This window comes from Chiroxiphia lanceolata, chromosome 13 (assembly GCF_009829145.1).
Source record: "Chiroxiphia lanceolata isolate bChiLan1 chromosome 13, bChiLan1.pri, whole genome shotgun sequence".
In the NCBI taxonomy this organism is placed as follows: domain Eukaryota; kingdom Metazoa; phylum Chordata; class Aves; order Passeriformes; family Pipridae; genus Chiroxiphia; species Chiroxiphia lanceolata.
In genome coordinates, this window is record NC_045649.1 from 20,054,096 (window position 1) to 20,073,243 (window position 19,148).

General features: G+C 40.6%; 1 long non-coding RNA gene across 3 annotated transcripts in view; it reads left to right on the forward strand.

Annotated features, from left to right (window-relative positions):
* Positions 1-5,701: 5,701 nt before the first annotated feature.
* LOC116793557 overlaps positions 5,702-19,148 on the forward strand; it is a 94,877-nt gene continuing 81,430 nt past the window's right edge. The window contains exons 1-4 of one of the 3 annotated variants that reach the window (XR_004359528.1): positions 5,702-5,804; positions 6,384-6,508; positions 11,355-11,460; positions 14,648-14,755. This is a non-coding gene — a long non-coding RNA (uncharacterized LOC116793557). Of the gene's footprint in view, positions 5,805-6,369; positions 6,509-11,354; positions 11,461-14,647; positions 14,756-19,148 lie in introns of those variants that run through there. The other 2 variants (XR_004359526.1, XR_004359527.1) reach the window with 2 other exon arrangements.

Here is a 19,148-nt window from a genome sequence, read left to right on the forward strand (position 1 = left end):
TTGTGCTGAAGGGAAGGGCATTCCTGTCACCTTGCTGGAGGGACCAGGGCACAGGGGTGGAGAGAGGATGCCTGGCCTGAGCTAGGCAGGTCCCAGGTGTTTCTGTCTGTGCCTGCAAGATCTGTAAACATCAACCCTTCTAAAATGATTGGAAGGAGAGAAGCAGTCTTACACAACAGCAAAGAAAGAAGGTCTGTGATATCAAGCCAAGATTTAGTCCCTCAACTTAGATTTTGATATGGGAGAAATCAATGGAATAACTTGAAATGTCTAAAATGACAGTGTGAAACTATAAATACTTTCAACCATCTCGTTGTTCAGCCTGGAGAAGATTTTGGAGTGACCTAATTGTGGCCTTGCAGGGCCTGAAGGGAGAATAAAGAAAGATGGAGAGAGACTATTGACAAGGGCTGGAGTGACAGGACAGGGGGAATGGCTTCCCACGGACAGAGGGCAGGGGTAGATGGGATATTGGGAAGGAATTCCTGGCTGTGAGGGTGGGGAGGCCCTGGCCCAGGTTGCCCAGAGAAGCTGTGGCTGCCCCATCCCTGGAAATGTCCAAGGCCAGGTTGGACAGGGCTTGGAGCAACCTGGGCTAGTGGAAGGTGTCCCTGCCCATGGCAGGGGGTGGCACTGGATGAGCTTTAAGGTCCTTTCCAGCTAAAGCCATTCTGTGATTTCCAGGTGCACCCTTACCGGCCCTCTCCACCTCTGTTAACCTCCATTTTCCAAGCTCCTTCCTGCCTTTTAACCTCCTTTTTTCCCACCTGTCAGTTGCTGAGTTCTTGCCCTTCCCCACTTTATCCACAGCCATTCAATTCTTTTTGTCTTTGGCATTCCATTTTTATTTCCCACAGAAACCCACTGGAAATAGATACTCAGGGCTGCAGTCATTTGGGAAGGCCTTTCCTTTGGTGAAATGTGAGTCATCAACACCCCTGCAAGATCTTTGTGCAGTTCCTCTGATGAAACATGGCTCATGGCCTCTCAATATGCACGATATGCTGCAGATCCCCCAGGAGGAGGGTTTACCATCATTTCCAGGGTTCCTGGTGTTGCCTTAGCAGAATAACCGAAGCTGTCAGTCCCTAAGTGTTTGCCATGCTGTTAGAAGGGATGCCAACTGAGACACAGCTTGGGTTCCCCAGCATCTTTGAGCCTGGGTGACTGAGCAGGACTGGCTGTGTGCTCTGTCTGGGTGTTGGCCACGATGCTCTCCTCGCTGTGTGTTTGGATGCACTATTATGTGTGTTAAAAGGTAATAAAGGTTTAAATTTCAGTACATCAAAGCTCTCTGAGTTGATCCTTGAAGAAGAATGAGGGACTAAAGACAGAAAAAGAGGAGGATGTGTAGCAATAAAATGACAAGACATCATTATAAGCAAATTAAGACTCTTTTTTCCCATTCTCAATGTTTATACCTTTTGCTATTGAGATTGTATGAAGAAGAGATTTGTAGAACATAATCAGTTGACTTTGTGATCTGAAGTGATGCTGTCATAGAAGTTGATCTGATCAATCACAGGTCTTACAATACATTTACAATGACATTTGTTTGAATGGATAGAAGGCAGAAACAAGATTTTGTTACATCTGTGATCTCATTTAAAGCTTTTATATGCCACTGCTCTTTTGATGATGTGCATTTACTAGGAAGAGAGGGACTAAAGTCAAGAAGAAGAACTGCTTTGCATTTGCCTTTTGACTGTGATCAGGCTTGATTGGCCCCTGAATCATGTGAAGGACACACTTCTTACTACTGTACACATTTTAATTTCAAATTCTTGTGAGGTAAGAAGTTCTAAGAGTCAAACATACCAAGTTCTTGCCTATCCAGGACGCAGCACAACACCTTGCTTTGTTCATAACACTAAAGTAAAACCTCTGGACCTTACACTGGGTATTCATATTCATTTGGGTTGTGGGCAGGTAGTTAAATTGGGCAAGCTAAAAAAAAATGCATCCTGTTGTTTGTGCCTAAATGCATTTTCTTCTGGAAACCCTGAATTATTTTCTATTGAGACTTCTCTCCCCATATAGGATGGAACATTTCTATGGCTTCACCACCACCACAGAAAGATTATCAATTTTCCAGGCACCTCTGATAAAAAATTATAATTTAATTTGCAGTTTTGATAGTACCTGAAGGAAAGATTGGAACAAATACGTTCATACTACCTCCATTTCCTTGCTGAGATCCATCAGTTCGTTATGTCAAGGTCAAAGATAAAAATTTTAAACTCTTTTATTTTACAAAATGGAAAATGTCAGAAAACATCAGGATTAGGAACAGTGTTGACAGAATCAATACTCCAAAGCAGCATTTCTGGGAGCAGCAGAACACAGAAATGCTGAGGAGCTCTGGGCTGCTCAGAGCAGAACATGTTCCTGCCCAGCAGAGCCCTGGGCACTTCTATTATTGCCAGGCAGGCTTTTGTGGCACCTCAGTGTGCTACCAACAGATAAAATCCCCTGATTTAGATTTATTTTGATTTCTCCCTTTCTCCAGTACATTCCCCCTCTCCTGTGTTAGCAGTTAGAGATCAATTTAAACAACCTTCTGCCCTCTGCCCTTATTTTCTCTCAGAACTACAGACAGTCTGAAAGGCTTTTCCCCGGAATGCAGTGGTTCTGTAAAGGATGGAACCTTTGCCCGTGTGTCCTTTTGCCTTGGAGTGTTGCTGCAATGAAAAGAGAAAAGTCACATATTTGGGGGATGATGTTTTGCCTTGTGTGCTTTCAGTTCCTTAATTGAATTAACTAAGTTTTCAGTGTATGTTTTTTGAAAAGCAGTGAACTGAGTTCAGTACAAGTCTCCAGGTAAACAAAAAAAGCAAATAGAAGAATAACTGTTATTTCATGCCATTAAGTATTTAAGCACATACTAATTTTATTTGGCACTGCAGTGAGACCTCAGCAATTTTAAAATATCTTTGTCAATCAGTTAAATAAGGTAATAAATTGCAAATAGAGAAGACAGAGGCAGGCCAGTATTTTAAACAGCAGACCTCATCCCTTGCCAGTCCCTCTACCACCAAACCTGCAAAACAAACACACAGTAAAGCAGATGTCTGAATTCTGAGCAAAATATTTTATAACAGAACTGTCTGGCTGAAAACTGGGAAGGTGGCATTGATCCCAGGAGAATTTTTTTTGGTAGTGGGTTTTTTTCCTCTTTAGAAATTCATCTGATGTAATCTTAATTGATTTACGGAAATTCAACTCTTCACTGAACTTCCTCACAGCCACAATGTAGGACCTTGACTCCCAATAGAAGGTGAGTTCAACATTTTTTAGCCTCTGTTTCCAAGCTGAGGCTTTTGTAGAGGTACCTGCAGAAATTCTTGTTAGATTTTTTTAGGCAAGGGACAATTGTTGTTAACTCTGTTATCAAAAGCTCTCTCATAGACCTGGATATTGATGTGCTCCCATTTCCAGCTGAGACTGCAGTGCTCCCGTTTGAATCCTGCTTTCCCCCCCAGGTCTGTGCTGGAGCCTGACCTGTCCCCCTGCAGTGACCCCCCAGCCCTGGGGGAGCAGGAGCAGCTCTGACTCTGAGTGGGATTCCAGGTGTAACCCCAGGGCTGACACTGCTCTCCTGGGCTTTGTGAGGGGCACATTTTGGGAGCTGTGTGTGACTCCCCAGCTCAGGAATTGCCCTTTAGTCCAGATGGAATTTGGTCTGGAGCCATTAACAGGATCCAGGGAAACAAGGATAAAGGAGAGGCTGCTCTTGCTGATGTGAAAGTGCCTCCATCCATATTTCCTTTTTTCCGTGAGCTGCTGCTGCTGCCAAGCCCATCACTTCAAAGTGCCTTCTGTCCTTGTGAGCCATAATTCTGAGTGTTGGGCTCCATTTCCTGCCCTTCCACCTGCTCCTTTGCTCCTGCTCTTTGTTTTGTTCTTATATCTGCCTATAACTTTTTGTTTTGCCCCAAGTAGATTTTTATTTTTAGTGAGTTTTTAACATCTCCCTTTGTAGCTTATCATTGTCCTGGTTTTTATGAATTTGTTAAGATTTTTTATATATAAAACAGTTTTGCTTCACAAGAGACACAGTTCATTCCCCGAGATATTCTTCCACATATGAAAGATTTTCCAATTCAAACTGGTATTTTCATTCCTGTTCAACTTGTGATTTTATTTATACCCTTACATTTTCACTTCAATTTACTTTTATCTCTTTCAGAATTCCTTCAGAAAGTGGGTTTGTACAGGATATCACAGCTTTAATCCATGGAGTCCTACTTAGGTATTTTCCTCTGTCTATGGAAGACATTAATCTTCCTTTACAATAAAACAACTTAATAAGCTGCAGAAAGTTGATAAGGCAATTTAATTGCCAGTGCTTATGTATTTTCTTGGTACAGCTAAAATTCCACCAAAGGTGGGATACAAGTGGTACCAGGGGCTCTCAACTAAAGAACTAAAATAATGGGAGCAGATTAGCAAATATACAGGAAGAAAAAATGACAAGACATCTTTATAAAGTTTCTTTTATTTATTCAACTTTTATAAATATCACAGAGAGTGATAACTTGGTTTATAAATTGAAGGAATAAAGTGAATGTGCCAACATAAAAAAACATAAACAATTATATTGTCAGTCATTGTTTGAATTATTAATTTGAAATAACTTTTAAGAGTTTTTCCCTGTGTCTGTAAGGCAAAGAAACATATTTATAGGAGTAAAATGTACTAAATAATTATTGAAGTATGCATCAAAGGATTCCTTTGATTATTTTAGAATAAATATTCCAAACCTGCCATTTCTGATTTTATTGTCAAGTGATGGAATATTTGATGTTTTCTATAAGATTTCAAACCTGAGGCAAACAAATGTATAAAAAAGACTAACTTTTATCTTTCAAAGGAAGTTGTGATGGTTGTTGTGAGTACTCAGTAAAATATAAATAAATTAACAAGTTGACAAATAGCAAGGTAATGAAAAATGTATTTCAATTAATGGGAACCAATTCCAGAATTTGAAATATTTGTGTTTTCAACTCCACATCCTCTACTCTTGCCAGAGAGGACAATATTTGTATATAACTTTGTGTTACGAGATATTTAGGAGGTTTAGGAAAAACTGTCCCCTACAAACACACAGACCATATTCTTTCTCCTTAAAAGCACACACCCATTCACCAAATTAATTCCCAGGGTCTGTATGGGGGAGAAAAAAAATTGCAGCTTCTGATGAGCATTCAGTTCTTGGAAATTGGAGTTGCCCTGGTTGAACTTGGATAAAAGTTAATTAAGGTTCATTATATAGTCAGCCAATCAACTACAGATCAACAGAACTACTTTTTTAACTTAAAAAAAGTCCTGCTTGGAAACTAAAAGGAGTAAACCAGAAAAACACCTCATGAATTATCCAGAGCATGGAGTAGAAGCCAATTCTAAATTTTCTGAAATAGGAGAAGTTTCTAAACCTAGTTGGAGTGAATTTGAGGCACCTTTCGAGAACGGAGTGAGAGAAGCATTAAACATTAAATGGGAAGTTCAGGTAAGAAAAAATAATAGCTATTTCAAGTTGTCTTATGGTGCAAAGTTAAGTCTTATAATGAAATATTCAGAGCACATTCAAGAGCTGTAACTCAGATCAGACACAGTCCTGGGTCTCTCAATCCCTTTGCTGTTAACAATTAACAGGGTCCAGAGACCCAATTAATAACAAATAACTCTCAAAAAGGAGAAGGATTTTTGCTGCTGACTGCAGAGGGATGAACATTTGCTATCTAGTTTAATATATCCCAGTTCAGGTAATAGAAAAAATTTGACAACCATCATGGAAATATTGTGTAAGTATTAAAACTGATAAAATAGAAAATGGGCATCACTGATTCCTCAGGTTTGACTTGTGTCTTTCATCCTTTCAGTTCAAAGTCATGATTATTTGCACATTTGTTATTAAAAGAGAACTCACTATTCTTTTTTAAATGTAGTGAAGTTGGTGAATTGAATTTTTTCTCTCTCAATTATATAGGTTTGGATATGAAAATGCCTTTAAAGTATGTTGTTAATCTGTTACAGGCAAAATAATGGGTAATTGGAGCTGAATGTCTTTCTTATGTGGCTGCATCTAACCATCAAACACATCTCTCTGTTAATTGTTAAATCCTAATGACTTCAAAAGACACTTCTCAGGTGGCTGTAGGAGCTCTGATCCCCTGATGTGCTCTGGGCACAGAGACTGCACTGAACTGCCTTGTCATTAGTCTTGTCAGCTCTGCTCCTACTTTTATTCCCACAAGTTAATGAAAGACATTATATGTTTTGAGAAAGTAACCTTTTCAAAAGTAATTTTACAGGCAAGGTTTTAGAAGACTCAGTTGTTTTGTAATAATAATGATTTTTCACTATTAGTTCCTTGGTTGTAGGAGTTGTTTCCTGGCAAAGCTCAAGCAACAGAGGAAGGGAGTGGAAATGTGATGGCACCTGATTTCTACGTTTTCTCACTTTTAGGAGAGACAGACTGAGGCAAAATCCTGAACAGTTTGGTCAGGTAAAGCACCAGCTGAGCAAAGAGAGAGTTTGGTTTGAGTGTTTGGTCCAGCAGAGTTGACCAAAATACCACATAAATAATAATAATAATGAATAATAACAAATAAACACCAGAAGTAATGTTTTGAAGCATCATAACACAGCACCATTCTGAGCAAACAGCAGGCTGAGAGTGCTCATGTTATCTATCAGTAGGAAGCATTAAATTCTCATTTGCTGACTATTTTTAAAAGCCTGTGGTAGAAGAACAGACATTTAGAGGCAAAAATGAGAAAGATGGTTCATAAAACTTCAGCTTCATCTGGTTCACAGCTCCAGAACAAGGGGAGGGGGCAGTGGTGCTGTGACACAGGGTGGGCAGAGGAGTGAGATGGTGACTAAATAAGCTCTGGGGGAAGGAGTTAAAGAGACCCTGTTTAGATACAATTCAATATACGATACAATATTCTCCAAGATTTTTCTCTCAGACATAGACATGGTGTGTTTGTTTCATGACAGATTTTAATCAGATTTTCCAAGACCATTGGCCTTAAAATTTAACTAGTGTTGCCTGAGTTCATTTGACTAAAACCCTTTTAAGACATGTCATCAAGTCATATGAAGTGTGTTGATTTTTATTTTCCTGGGGTATTATTTAGAAAGTAAAAGTGACTGTGTTTTCATACAGAATATTGGAAAACAAAGGGATTCTGTCATTTGGAGAATATCAGTCTCTTCTCTACGTGAAGGGCATTAGAGATCATAGCAAAGTGAACACTTAAAAGATCATCAGGTTGACACTGTCAAGGGAATGATTTCAAATTTTTGCTTGAACTTGTCTCCTCAAAGATCTCTTTCTGCCTGCACCTCTCATTTTGTTTGTGAAACCTACAGTTCTGGTGCTTCACTTGTATTGAAAACTGTAAAAATGCAACAACAAAGAAAAACGGCAAAGCAACAGCATTGAAAGAGAGCACAAAAGAGCTGCTCTCTCGTTCCCTGGGCTCTCTGCTTAAGAGTTCTATTCACTTAAAACATTTTCTAGATTCTGAAGCACTTGATTGAAGTTAATTGGGACAAAGATAAGCTCTTGAAAGCACTAATTTTTGACTCAGAAAACCTGAGTAAGTCTAAATATGAACTTATTCTCTGTTGCTCTGTATTCACAGCTATGGTGTTTATTTGGAGAACATTTTAAGGTTTCCTGGCACACACCTCTGCCCTGGGTGGTGTGCTTTGGGGGCATTCATTAGTTCTGCTCCCCTGACCTCCTGTCAGTCTCCTGGGATTTTAGAAAGTCTCCTTCAGGTCACAAGTCAGGTGTTTCTTTGCCCTTACCTGTCTCTGGCCATACAAGCACACGTGGAGTCCTTGCCCGACCTCATGTACAGGACTGTCAGCTGAACTGATACTCCTGGTTAATTAATCGCCTCTCATTCTCAAGCTGGGGTCACACAGATGAAATGTAGGAACAGAACCAGCACAAGTGGTGGATTTGTGCAAACAAACAAGCTCTGAGTTGAGAGGGTAGGAAAGGAGGAGGCCCAGCAGTAGAAGGTACTGTTTGAAGCTGACACAGATCTAACTTGCCACCATTAGAACAGATTTTTAGGGGATATACCCAGTGTTCATAGCCTTTGCAAATTAAAATAGACCTTTGAGTGTCTTAACTACTTCATGTGTCAAACCTAATTTGTTTTTCAAACTGAAGGCATCCTCCACATACTCCTTTTTCTCCCACTTCGTAGGTTATTAAAAGTCTTTTAATCCAGTAATTCCTAACTCTCTCCGTTCTTGCAAGAACGGAGTTCTCACTGCATATCTTAGAGATAACCCTACGCCTTGTCTCTCACACCTCTCTTCTCCAGGCAACCTCTTTTTCTTGTGCTGTTTTGTGAGAATTCTGATATAACAGCAGTTATGTGTTTGCCTCGAGATGAGAACTCACTCCTTCAGCTGATAGTTTCTAGTCTGCCCTTGGGCTGCTGATACAGTCCTGTTGTATAATACAGAGACACTCACACACCCCTACAGGGGAGCAAAGAGGCTCTGCAGCACTTAAAAGCCTTTCTAAACTCCTGAACATGAATATTTAGTTCCCGGGGCCTTAGACCCTCTCTTGCATCCATGAGAAAATCATACATGCACCAGGGCAAATGAAGAGCTGGTCCTGAAATCATTCCTGTGCTGTGCTGGTTTGAAAAGGGTTGTTTTTTTCCTCAGGCAATTGTAATTTCAAGTGTCAGATCTCTGCTTCAGTGCTGGTGATGATTTCAGGTGTGATGACTTCAGAAGTGCCATAAGTCTTTTGATGTTTTAATTCTTGGCAAAGCATTGCTGTGCCACCAATGCAGGTGTGTTGACACTTGAGACTACCAACTGCATGAATTAAAACTCTTCCAGGATCTGGATCTCCTGACAAACCCATGCACACAATACAAAAAGCAACCCTGCATTGCCATAATAAAGTACACAGCTGCTGGACTTTTAATATTTTATACTTATATTCATATATACATATCAAAATAAATAACAATTGTATACGTGATGACATACAAATTCACTCCTGAACAAAAGAGCTTAGCTGTTTAAAGCACAGGCATCTTCCAGAGATGCCTAAAGGAACTGAAAGAGCTCATAATGGCTATTAAGAAATGAAACTTTCACACCAGTGCCAAAAAGTCAAACCATGATATAGGCACACATCAAAATATACCTTTGGATGATATTCAATTCACAGTCCTAACAAATTAGTTTTAAAGGTTATCTGTTTGGTTTTAATAGTGAATACTGAGGTTCCTGTTCTGCCCTGCTCTGTAATATTTTCATTGATAAAATACAGGACACAAGAAGGAATTGATCACTGAGGGTGTTGTTGGACAAAGGAAGACATTGAATGTAAAGGGACTAATGGGGCAGTGTCGAGTATAAAACAGAAGTCCTTAGGAGCAGTCAGCATTTCAGAGGATTAGGTCTCTCTGCTAATCTGATTAGCAGGTTGGAAGTCATTTCAGAAAACCTCAGTTTCTTTAGACTGAAAAATCAGGGTCACTAAGTTGCTTTGTTTCTATTCCCGCGATTGTACTGCTCTGTTCAAAGGACTGACCTTTGTAGAAACCAGACCATTAATTGTGTTATCATAGCTAGAAGAGGAGACTATTTACTCAAAACCTTAAAATAATGAGGAAAGCGAGCATCTCAAAATACAAAATAAAATAAAAAAATCTATATGACCTCCATTCACTAAGAGGCAGCACAGAACCAGGAAACAAAAGCACAGAATGGGCTATCAGAGCTTAAAGAACACCCACAAAGTGCTCTGGAGGAACAGGAAGAGACAGAAGGACCTCCAGATGGAAGAATGCAGGTCCAAAAGTGTAACAGCAGCAAAGAAATAGCTTAACAATGAGACCAACAGTACCAAGAAGTTCCATGTATGAAATGATCCAAAGGGCTCTGGAGTGCAGCTGTAGCTGAACACTGATGTGATGCTTTTTGTGCTTTTAAGAAGAAAAAGACACACTCTGATATTGTACTTTGCTTTCTCTTGTCTCAGTAAAGACTCTGAGCATGTTGACATAGTCATGAATAAAGTGGTGAAGTAAAATAAGTCACAGATTTAAAGGCCCAAGGATGTTCAGGTAGAGATTTGTCCCTGCTAAACTGCACATCCCCCACTCCCTGTATAACCAACGGAGAGACAGGCAATTCCAGAAGGTAATTCTGATCTGCATCAACCTCTGAAGTTTTCTGCATCTCTTCTCTTGCTGTCTGTGAAGGGGAAAGTCACTAAGCTATTAACTTTGGACTTCAGCTCTCTTTGGGCAAATACAAGGCCTATGAAGGTACAAAGCCTGATAATTATAGCACAGGTAAATGTGATTTAGTTCAAATGTGTAATTTATAGATTGCAATGCTGTGTGAGATCACCTCACTAATTCCAGTGATAGACTAAAGTCTGAACACCTTGCACTGGAGAATAATTCATTTAATGTCAAAAGTAATTATCCTGTAAATGCCCACCAGAGTTATTTTTTTATGAAGAATCTCACCCTAAATGCATGTGCTGCAATTTTGTGGTCTGATTAAGGGCATGTCCTGCAGTCAAAGGGGTTTATTCAGGAAAACACTGTGGGATTTGCAGGTTCCTCTGCCAAATGGTACCAAAGTGTGGGTGGAGGAGTGGCCTGGCAGAGGTTACAGCTGAAAGGAGCACCACTGAGATACAGCTTCTGATGATGCAAAAGATATTCTGCCGGTCCCACAGAATCACTGTTCTGGGGCAGATTTCTCTTCTTTTGCAAAGTTGAGAGTTCAAAGTCCTTTCTGGCTCAGCTGTCTTTGCTGGTTTTGGCTAAAGGCAGATGTGAATGGGCAGTGGGCTCAACAGAATTATCTGCGTGCGTTAATGACTCAAATTGCTTGGTGACTTTATTAAAGTTTATTGATATCTTTTGTTTGTTTATTTAAAGATGAATTGAACTTCCATTGACTTGAAAAAAGTAGTAACTATTTAATACAAGCAGGAAATATGTCATAGATTTTCCTACTTTTACCTGTCACTTGAAGGTGTGTTGGCCAGTAATACTCTAGTGGTGTCTTTGCTTTCAGCCCCCAAAACTATTGTTCATGGTGCTGAATGTGATGTTTTAGTATATATTTACAGTTCTTATTCAGGCAACTTAGGGGAATATTTAAGTAGTCAAGATCCAGTCCAGTGTTTGATGTTGGAGGTGAATATGACTCAGTCTGTCCTGCCTGGAGTTTCTTAAAATCTGGGTTTCCTTTTCCCATGATACATTTCAATAATAAACTTAAACCCAAATAGAGTAGTGATGTATCACAACCTCTCTCTTGTGTCTTTCCAGTGTGATACAATACTTCTACTACAAAAAATTCCAGGGATATATGGTTTCTTATTTTCCTCTTCCAGTGTTTTTGGACCACTGTGATATGTCAGCTGTGTTCCAAGCTGTAAGGATAACATTTACTACCTCTAGTGAATAAAGTATATTTGGAAAACTATGAACATAATAATGATAAGAGGATAGTGTAGTAGGAAGGTAAATTACTTTTTGTCATTCAGATCTAACAGAAAGAATTTTAAGAAGACACCTTTCTTCTTGTGTTAAAAGAAAAATTTAAAACATAGGTGCTTTTAGAAATGAGATAGAGTGAATGAACTTGGTGAGAACAACTGAGAACACAAGTGTCACTGATTCTTGTCATGGAGTTACTTTTAAATTTGGGCAAAATTCAGGAGAATTAAACACTTTGCTTTCGTTTGTGTCTCTTTATGTTGACAGTGGGATATAATGGACTGTGTTACCTCAGTGGTGCAATTCTGTGTCTCAGGGAAGAGGAGCTTAACCTGGAGAGAAAATTGGGAGGGTGGGCAGGAGGCCCAAAGAAGTGAGGCCATGGTCACACTCTGGAATGAATCTGCCCCTCCAGCACGTGCAGTGGGTGGGGAAGGCAAGTGGAAACAGGCCATGGCTAAAAGGAAATTATTTTTCCCCAACCTCCCTATGTTTAAACCAAAGAAAATGTCTCTCTTTTGCTTTGTGTGAAATGAGTTTTTATGCTGGAGTTTGCTTTGCCACAAGGATGGTCTTTGGCTGATCCTGCTGATTTGTTCCTGCTCAGAGGAGCTGGAAGATTGAATGCACTTCCTCAGTATTCAGACATGGTAAGCCCTGGTAATTAGCTGTCCCAGAGCTAGATTATTAGTAAGCAATAAAAATTCTCTGATTTCCATCAACAAATACAGTTTCCAGTCATTATGGTCTGCAAGAATAGCATCAATTTATTTGAGATTTTTCTCTCCTAAGCATCAGTAGGAAGAGTTATTCCCACATGCATTTAGAAGGATGATTAGAAAGAGACTTTTTCAAGATGGCTTTAAAATGAAGCAGCAAGACCTAAGAATGTAAATCATGTTCTATGGGAAGAAAAAAAAGTAGATCAGGTTAGGAATGCAAATCATATTCAAGGGAAAAATTCAGATCAATATTAGAATCTGCCTTGTGTGCCTGCAGTAGCATAAAATTATCTGCTGAGCTGCCTGTAGAAATGACATTAAAGGGAAGAAAAAGCTGATAATTTGGCTCCATTAAGGTAAATTGTAACCCAAATTGGGGGTAAAATTGTATGAAAACAGATGCAGAATACTTGTGGAAAATGTCAGGTGTGTTCTTATTTCATTGTTGCAGCAAGATGGAACATGAGATGTTTGAGAGGAGGGGAAAATGACTGGAATTGAATTCCTGATTCTCAAATGTTCAATAGGAAACGAGTCAGTGGCCTCATTTTTCCAAGTTAGTGTCTGTCTTTGAAGAAGGGATCCTAAACTTTGGTAGATATATTCTGGGGAAATTTAGTTTAGGGAAGGTTTTCATTATGATTCGTAACATTACCTGGAATTATTAAGAATTTTGTGGGAGGAACATTTAGAATAATAGATATTAAACCAAATCAACTGACCAAACAATCATTCAGACAAAACCCTTCTTCAGCTTTAGTTTTCTGAACAGAAACAAGAGTTCACAGACTTCTTCTCAGCCTCCAGTTCCTGCAGATCCCACACAGTTCCCAGATTTCAGAGGGTATTTCTTTCTGTGAGATAGAGCATTCCTACAAGTCAGGGTCTTAGCCCCCATTTCCTTGATGATCTTGATAATCTCTTTCTTTTTTTTTTTTTTTTAATTTGTTGTCAGAACCAGATCCTGAGAATCCCAGTGCAAAATTTTGGGTTCAAATTCTTTGCTTTAGAGCTGGGCTTTGACCCCCTCCAGCTGCCTTCACAACCTGATCTCTCTGTCATCTCCCTCATTCTGGAGTCAAATGTAGGATAATACATCCTGATGATGTACAAAATTGAAGAAAGTAAGGTAGTGGTGTGAGACATTTGCTAAATCAATATTTTTGAGCACCTTTTGAGTTTTGTTCCTTTTTTTTTTTCTGTTTATGAACAAGTATAACGATAGGAGTGGCTAAATTTAGCCAGGTTTGAAAGTTGTACAGTTTCAAATGGGAGATGAGATTTCCAACATATTTGTCTAAAATGTATTAGAAATGGTGTTTAAAATTTTCTATGTGAAGGGAGTGGAATAAATTATTCGTTTAATAATGTACATGAAAAAGAAGGTTGTTCTTCATATTAAATATCCTTTGAGTTGTCCCTGTTTTTAGCATTTTAACAGGGTGACAGCAGCATATTAATGGAAAAAGATAGTCCTGACCTGTTCTGTTGAGCTTTCAGTGGTTGCCAGACAACTTTCTTCACTAATGACTAGTGAAAAATCACGGTTACATGACACTATTACACTGGATTAATAAATGTGCAGATCCTGTGTGTCTGAATTAAAAATATGTTTTCCAATTTCTCTTCCATGGAAAGTATTGAGATTCCATTGTTTAATAAATCATGTGACAAAACTAAGTAGCAGGAGGCTACTTAGGGTGGTTTGAACATCATGAAAAGAGAGGGATGGCTGAAAATGCCTTTGGTTGAGCAAAAGGCTGTGATTTGCAGTGATTTTCATGCACTATATGTGACGCATGAAGCAGTGAGCCATAATACATGGAAAGGGAAATTCAGAATGTCTGGCACCTCTGCAATTTCACACTGCTGGGAGTGATCACCAAGGCTGAGCCTACAGGTTGGCAGGAGCAGCTATTTAAATCTTCAGCTGCAGGCTCAGGATCCAAACTCCATCTCCTAAAAGCTGACTTCACAGCACATTGCTGCTCTTTTCCCTTGTTTGCCTGGAGAATGATGTACTTGGAAATTCCTGACTAGGGCATGGACAGGGCATGGTGGAAAGGAAGAGTCTCTTCCCCTTGCCCTTCCTTTTCCCCTTTCCATTTCATTACCAGACCTTTGCTTTTAGAAGACAGAGAGATGCAAATAACATAACTGGGAAAGCAATTTATTCCAAGAGAGCTGAATATAAGCCCAGACTGAGGAAATATGGCACATGTGAGAGACGTGGCCATGTAGGACCAGACTTCATACCTCTCCTTGGAGAATCCTAAAGATTGCCTCAAACAAACCTGCTTTAATTTCTCTGTATTGGAAATGAAGGCTGAAATGGATGTCTGGATAAATGAACCTTGGGAGAGCTGAGAGGTGATTTTGTTTAAATTCTTTTGATTGCAGCAGAAATCAAATTTATTTTGCTGGAGGGTGACTTCCCAAGCAAAGCACATTAAATCATTCTGCTTCCAAGGGAGGGTGAAGCAGCAGATATATATCCATGCTGGAGAGGTGAGATGTCTGTTACATGTTCATTACACATATTTATGGCTCAGCTGCAAACTGAAAAGTATTCATGAATTTTATATATTTTAAAAGTGTTTCCAGGTATGCCCTCAGCTTTTCAGTGAAGTCTGAGCTTGTACAAACTACTGAGTCCCTCTCTGTCTGCTACACTATTTAATTTTTCACCCTTTGGGAAGTTGTGGGAGTTTCACTGTAAGATAGGCAAAATGCAACCAAGCATGTGAAAAGGTACATATTCAGTGCTAATAGCACAAACAGGGCCTGTCAGGTCTCTGCAGCACGAGCTGGGAAGTGTCTGATATGGTTTTGTGTACACTGAGAACATCTTTGTAAGTTCACATTCTGTATAAATGTTGCAGGATTTACTGGCTTATGTTGTTTTCACAGAATCTCAGAATGTGCTGAGCTGGAAGGGACCTACAAGGATCACCCAGTCCAACCCCTGGCTCTGCACAGGCCCATCCTCAAGAGTCACCCCCTGTGCCCCAGAGGATCAGCCAAACCCTCCTGGAGCTCTGGCAGCCTTGGGGCTGTGCCCACTGCCCTGGGCAGCCTGGGCAGTGCCCAACCAGCCTCTGGGGAAAGAACCTTTGCCTGAGATCCAACCTGAGCCTGCCCTGACACAGCTCCAGCCATTCCCTGGCTGCTGTCCCTGGTCCCCCCAGAGCAGAGCTCAGTCCCTGCCCCTCCTCTGCCCCTGCCCAGGCAGTTTTGTTCCATGTCTGTGGGGCTCCAGCAGACCTTTCACAAGGAGCCACAGGATCCCGTTTCGAGAAGAGTTTTACTTTGGGAGAGCAGTGCTGGCACAGACAGGATGGGAACTACCTTGTTGGGGTCAAACTGGCCTTAGGTCTCTTGCCTTGGGCAGGGCTGTCGTTTGGACCCAGGTCTCAGACACACATCCACAAATGCAAACACCCACTTGGGATGTGAATGAGCTGGGAATGTGGGGCTGGGCATGTGGGGCTGGACATTCCTGGCTGCATCTTCTACCATCCAGCCCAAATGTCCACAATACAATTCCATTACTGCTGGCACAGTGAGAGCAAGATGCTTAAGCTTCTGTCTCACCAGAAGAGCAGGTTGTGATACCAAATTTCTGACTAAGGATTACAGTTTGCTCCATAAGGAAAATATTGGTGTAGAAACCTAAAAGGAACAGATTCTTTCCAAGTCCAGAGAAGGTACCCTGAGATCTTTTTCTTGTGCATTTACTGCAGTAACCACATTTAGAGAAAAAGAGGAACAGCACACCTTGAGAGTAAATATAGCAGGAACAAAGGCTTGTTTCAGCTTATTAACAGTCTTGAATGTTCAAGAGGTTTTAATCCCTAATTAGTAATAAGAGCTTACACATTTCTAGCATATTGCACATTCACTTCAGGTAAATGGAAATTTTTTTTCTGCTTTTGAGAGACACAAGAGGTTTTAGGAGAACAACAGGACAATTTAAAATAAGCTCAAAATTCAGATTCCTGAAGACCAAAATTTGTTTATTTCATAGACAGATTCCTTTAAGATATAATGAAGTTTATGTGACTTATAAATCATACCCAGATCACTGAATTAGGGTTATTTTGTGCAGAAAACTGTAATTAATTTCAGTCTTAGGTAGCTTCCTGTTGACTCCATAGAGATGGGAGTGATACCTGCACATTCCCATTGCTGATTGTGCTGTTTCTTGATGGTAAAACTGACCCCTCTGCACCCACTCTGAACTATTTCATTTCATGTGCAATTACTTGTAGATACCTAAGAGTTCCTGTTATTTGTATGACCTGATAGAACCATGCCCATGCTGATCAGCATGCTATGAAATGACTTCATGTCCTTTCCCAACATCCTCAAATCTGTTGAAGAGAATCTGAAATTCTCTTTGGCTTTTCTAGATTGCAGAGAGGAAAGAAATAACAAAAACATCTCCAGTGGTGATAGAAAAAATGTTGGAAGATCCCAGTCAAATTAATGGTGGAGCATCTGCAGCCACGTAGCCACTACTTTCTGTCACAGGAAGGAAGACTTAGGTTTAAAAAAAGTCTGTGATACTTCTGAAATTTGTAATTTTTTCCATGTTCTCTCAGTCCACAGTAAGTCAGGTGTTCTTCAGTGAAGTGTTGGACTGGGGTCTATTGGGCTTAGATAAAGAAGAGGAGACTGGAACCCAAGATCTTTGTAACGTTTTTGTGTAATTTTCTGTCTGTATTCAGAGGAGGAAGATTAAACTGTACGAGTGCAGGCGAATCCCACGGTACGAGCCTTGGGTTATATGAAATCAAGGAGTCCCCTTCCTGCAGCATGAGCTGCGTGTAATGTATTTACAGATGAGGTGTTACTTTGAAGTGGGGATCTTGTCTTTGATCAAAAGCATACAGCTTCCCTCATGTCTCTCAGAGACAGACAGGAGTTAGAGCACACTGGTGTGGGTTTTTTTAATGTTTTGGACAGCAAAAATGACATTTACATGAAGCAGTAATCCTGTGAATGTATGAGATAAGACAATTTCAGCTGTGAGCTGAGAGAAAGTCTCACAAGCAGACTTGAAATCAAGCAGAAGTAACAGTGTGTCTTATTCACTCTGCCTCCCTTACCTGCTGTTAATTAAAATACTGATGAAGGAAGTCTGTCAACATTCCTATGATGAAAAGGAAAATGTGTTTAAAATCTTCCTGATGAAAGTACAGTTAATCAGAAGAAAGGTTTTGATTAAATGCTCTTAATTTCGAATGCTTGTTTAGGAAGTGTAAATGTGCTGCAGCAGAACTTTCTAACCCGGGAAGGGAAGGGTATAGAGACTGACAGTGCAGTACTTTTTGGGTTCCTGAGGAGGGTAGAGAAGGCACAACACAATTAAAAGGAAAACCACCTGAGCACTGCCTTCCTTAGTCTCTGTAGCCACTGAGGGCACTGCCTTTATCAGGGCTCTGCACTCAGATCAATGATATTGTCTTTCTGCTGGTTTTGTATTGACTGGTCATGGGTTGTTCTGTGATTTTTTAAATGTACAAATGAATGTGTCTGTCCTGGGGAGAAGAAAGGGAATCTGGAAGAATAATATACTGTGCACACACAGCAGGGAAGCACCACTGAGGTAACTCTGTCCACTTTTGTTCCAGAAGGAGTTTGCAGCTTATGGCAGAGCATGGGGCAGAGTTGAATATTGTGGATGGGCCAGGCATTGCTCCTGCCCTTTGTGGACACACAAGGAGCGTTATCCTGGCTCACAGTGGGAATGAGGAGCTCTCCTTTTATTTTTGTGGCATATTTATTTATGTACCAGGGACAGTTTTTGAAATGACTCTTTGAGGCAACCAAAGCTTCTTTACTGAGACCTGAGATGGCAGAGCTGGCAAATATGTACCACAACACCAGGGAATGCTCAGAGCCATCAGGGTTTGGACACCTACATTATGGCAACTGCCTTCCCTCTTCATCGAAACGGGAACATGAGTCTTGGTCCTTGTCCCAACCAGTTTTAGGGTTGGTTTGCCCAGATCTGGGGTTCCCTTGTGAACTTTCCTCCTGTCCACGTTCTAACCTGGAGAGAAAAAGGGACAAAGAATCATTACCTGTTCACATTTCTGTAGATTTAGTGCTTTTTAACAAGGAGAAAATAAAACCATTTCTTTTAAAGATAACTTCTAATGATTTAGAATTATTAAACACTGAAACAAAAATGGTAGAAGTATGATGCTGTAGTAGTTTAAACCAAGTTTGCCCCCTGCAGTTGAAAGTGGTAACCCCCAGGGGGTGGTAACTCTTGAAGTTTTGAAGTTTTGTCCAATGAGTGCTTCTGCAAAATATAAACATATCACAACCAAACGGAAGAGAAGAGTTGTAGTTTGGGGAGTAGAAGAAGTAGCCATGTTCTGAAGCCATGAGCTGAAGGGGCAAGAGCTGAAGGGCCACGGCCCCCCAGCCCCTGGCTGGGGTCATAGAAACTCAGAAACAGTGTTAAGCTGGACTATGTGTCTGTAGCTATGAAGGTTGGGAGTTTTCTCTCCACCAGGCAGCGGCAGGAGTAACGGCAGCCGGCACTGACCAGAGAAACGGTGGCACAGAGCCAGAAGAGATAAGACGAAGCAGCAGAGGCATTACAGCCAAGCAGGAGAGAGCTCCTGGAAGGAAAGCCGAGAGAAAACCAGCAGCTGAGAAACAGAGTTTTGGGGGTAAGAACTGAACCAGACCCCCCATAAACCCTTGGAGACCCCTCCTAGAGAGAGGAGGAGTAGATGGACTCCTATTTGAGAGGAGTCTTGGAGTACAGAAGCACCGGAGAGAGAGGAGCTAAGAAGCTCAAAAGACGTCCCGGAGCTGGACCGGGAGGACCGGATGGAATGCAGAGGGGGGTGACCTTGCTCCCCCCGCTGCTGCTGCCACG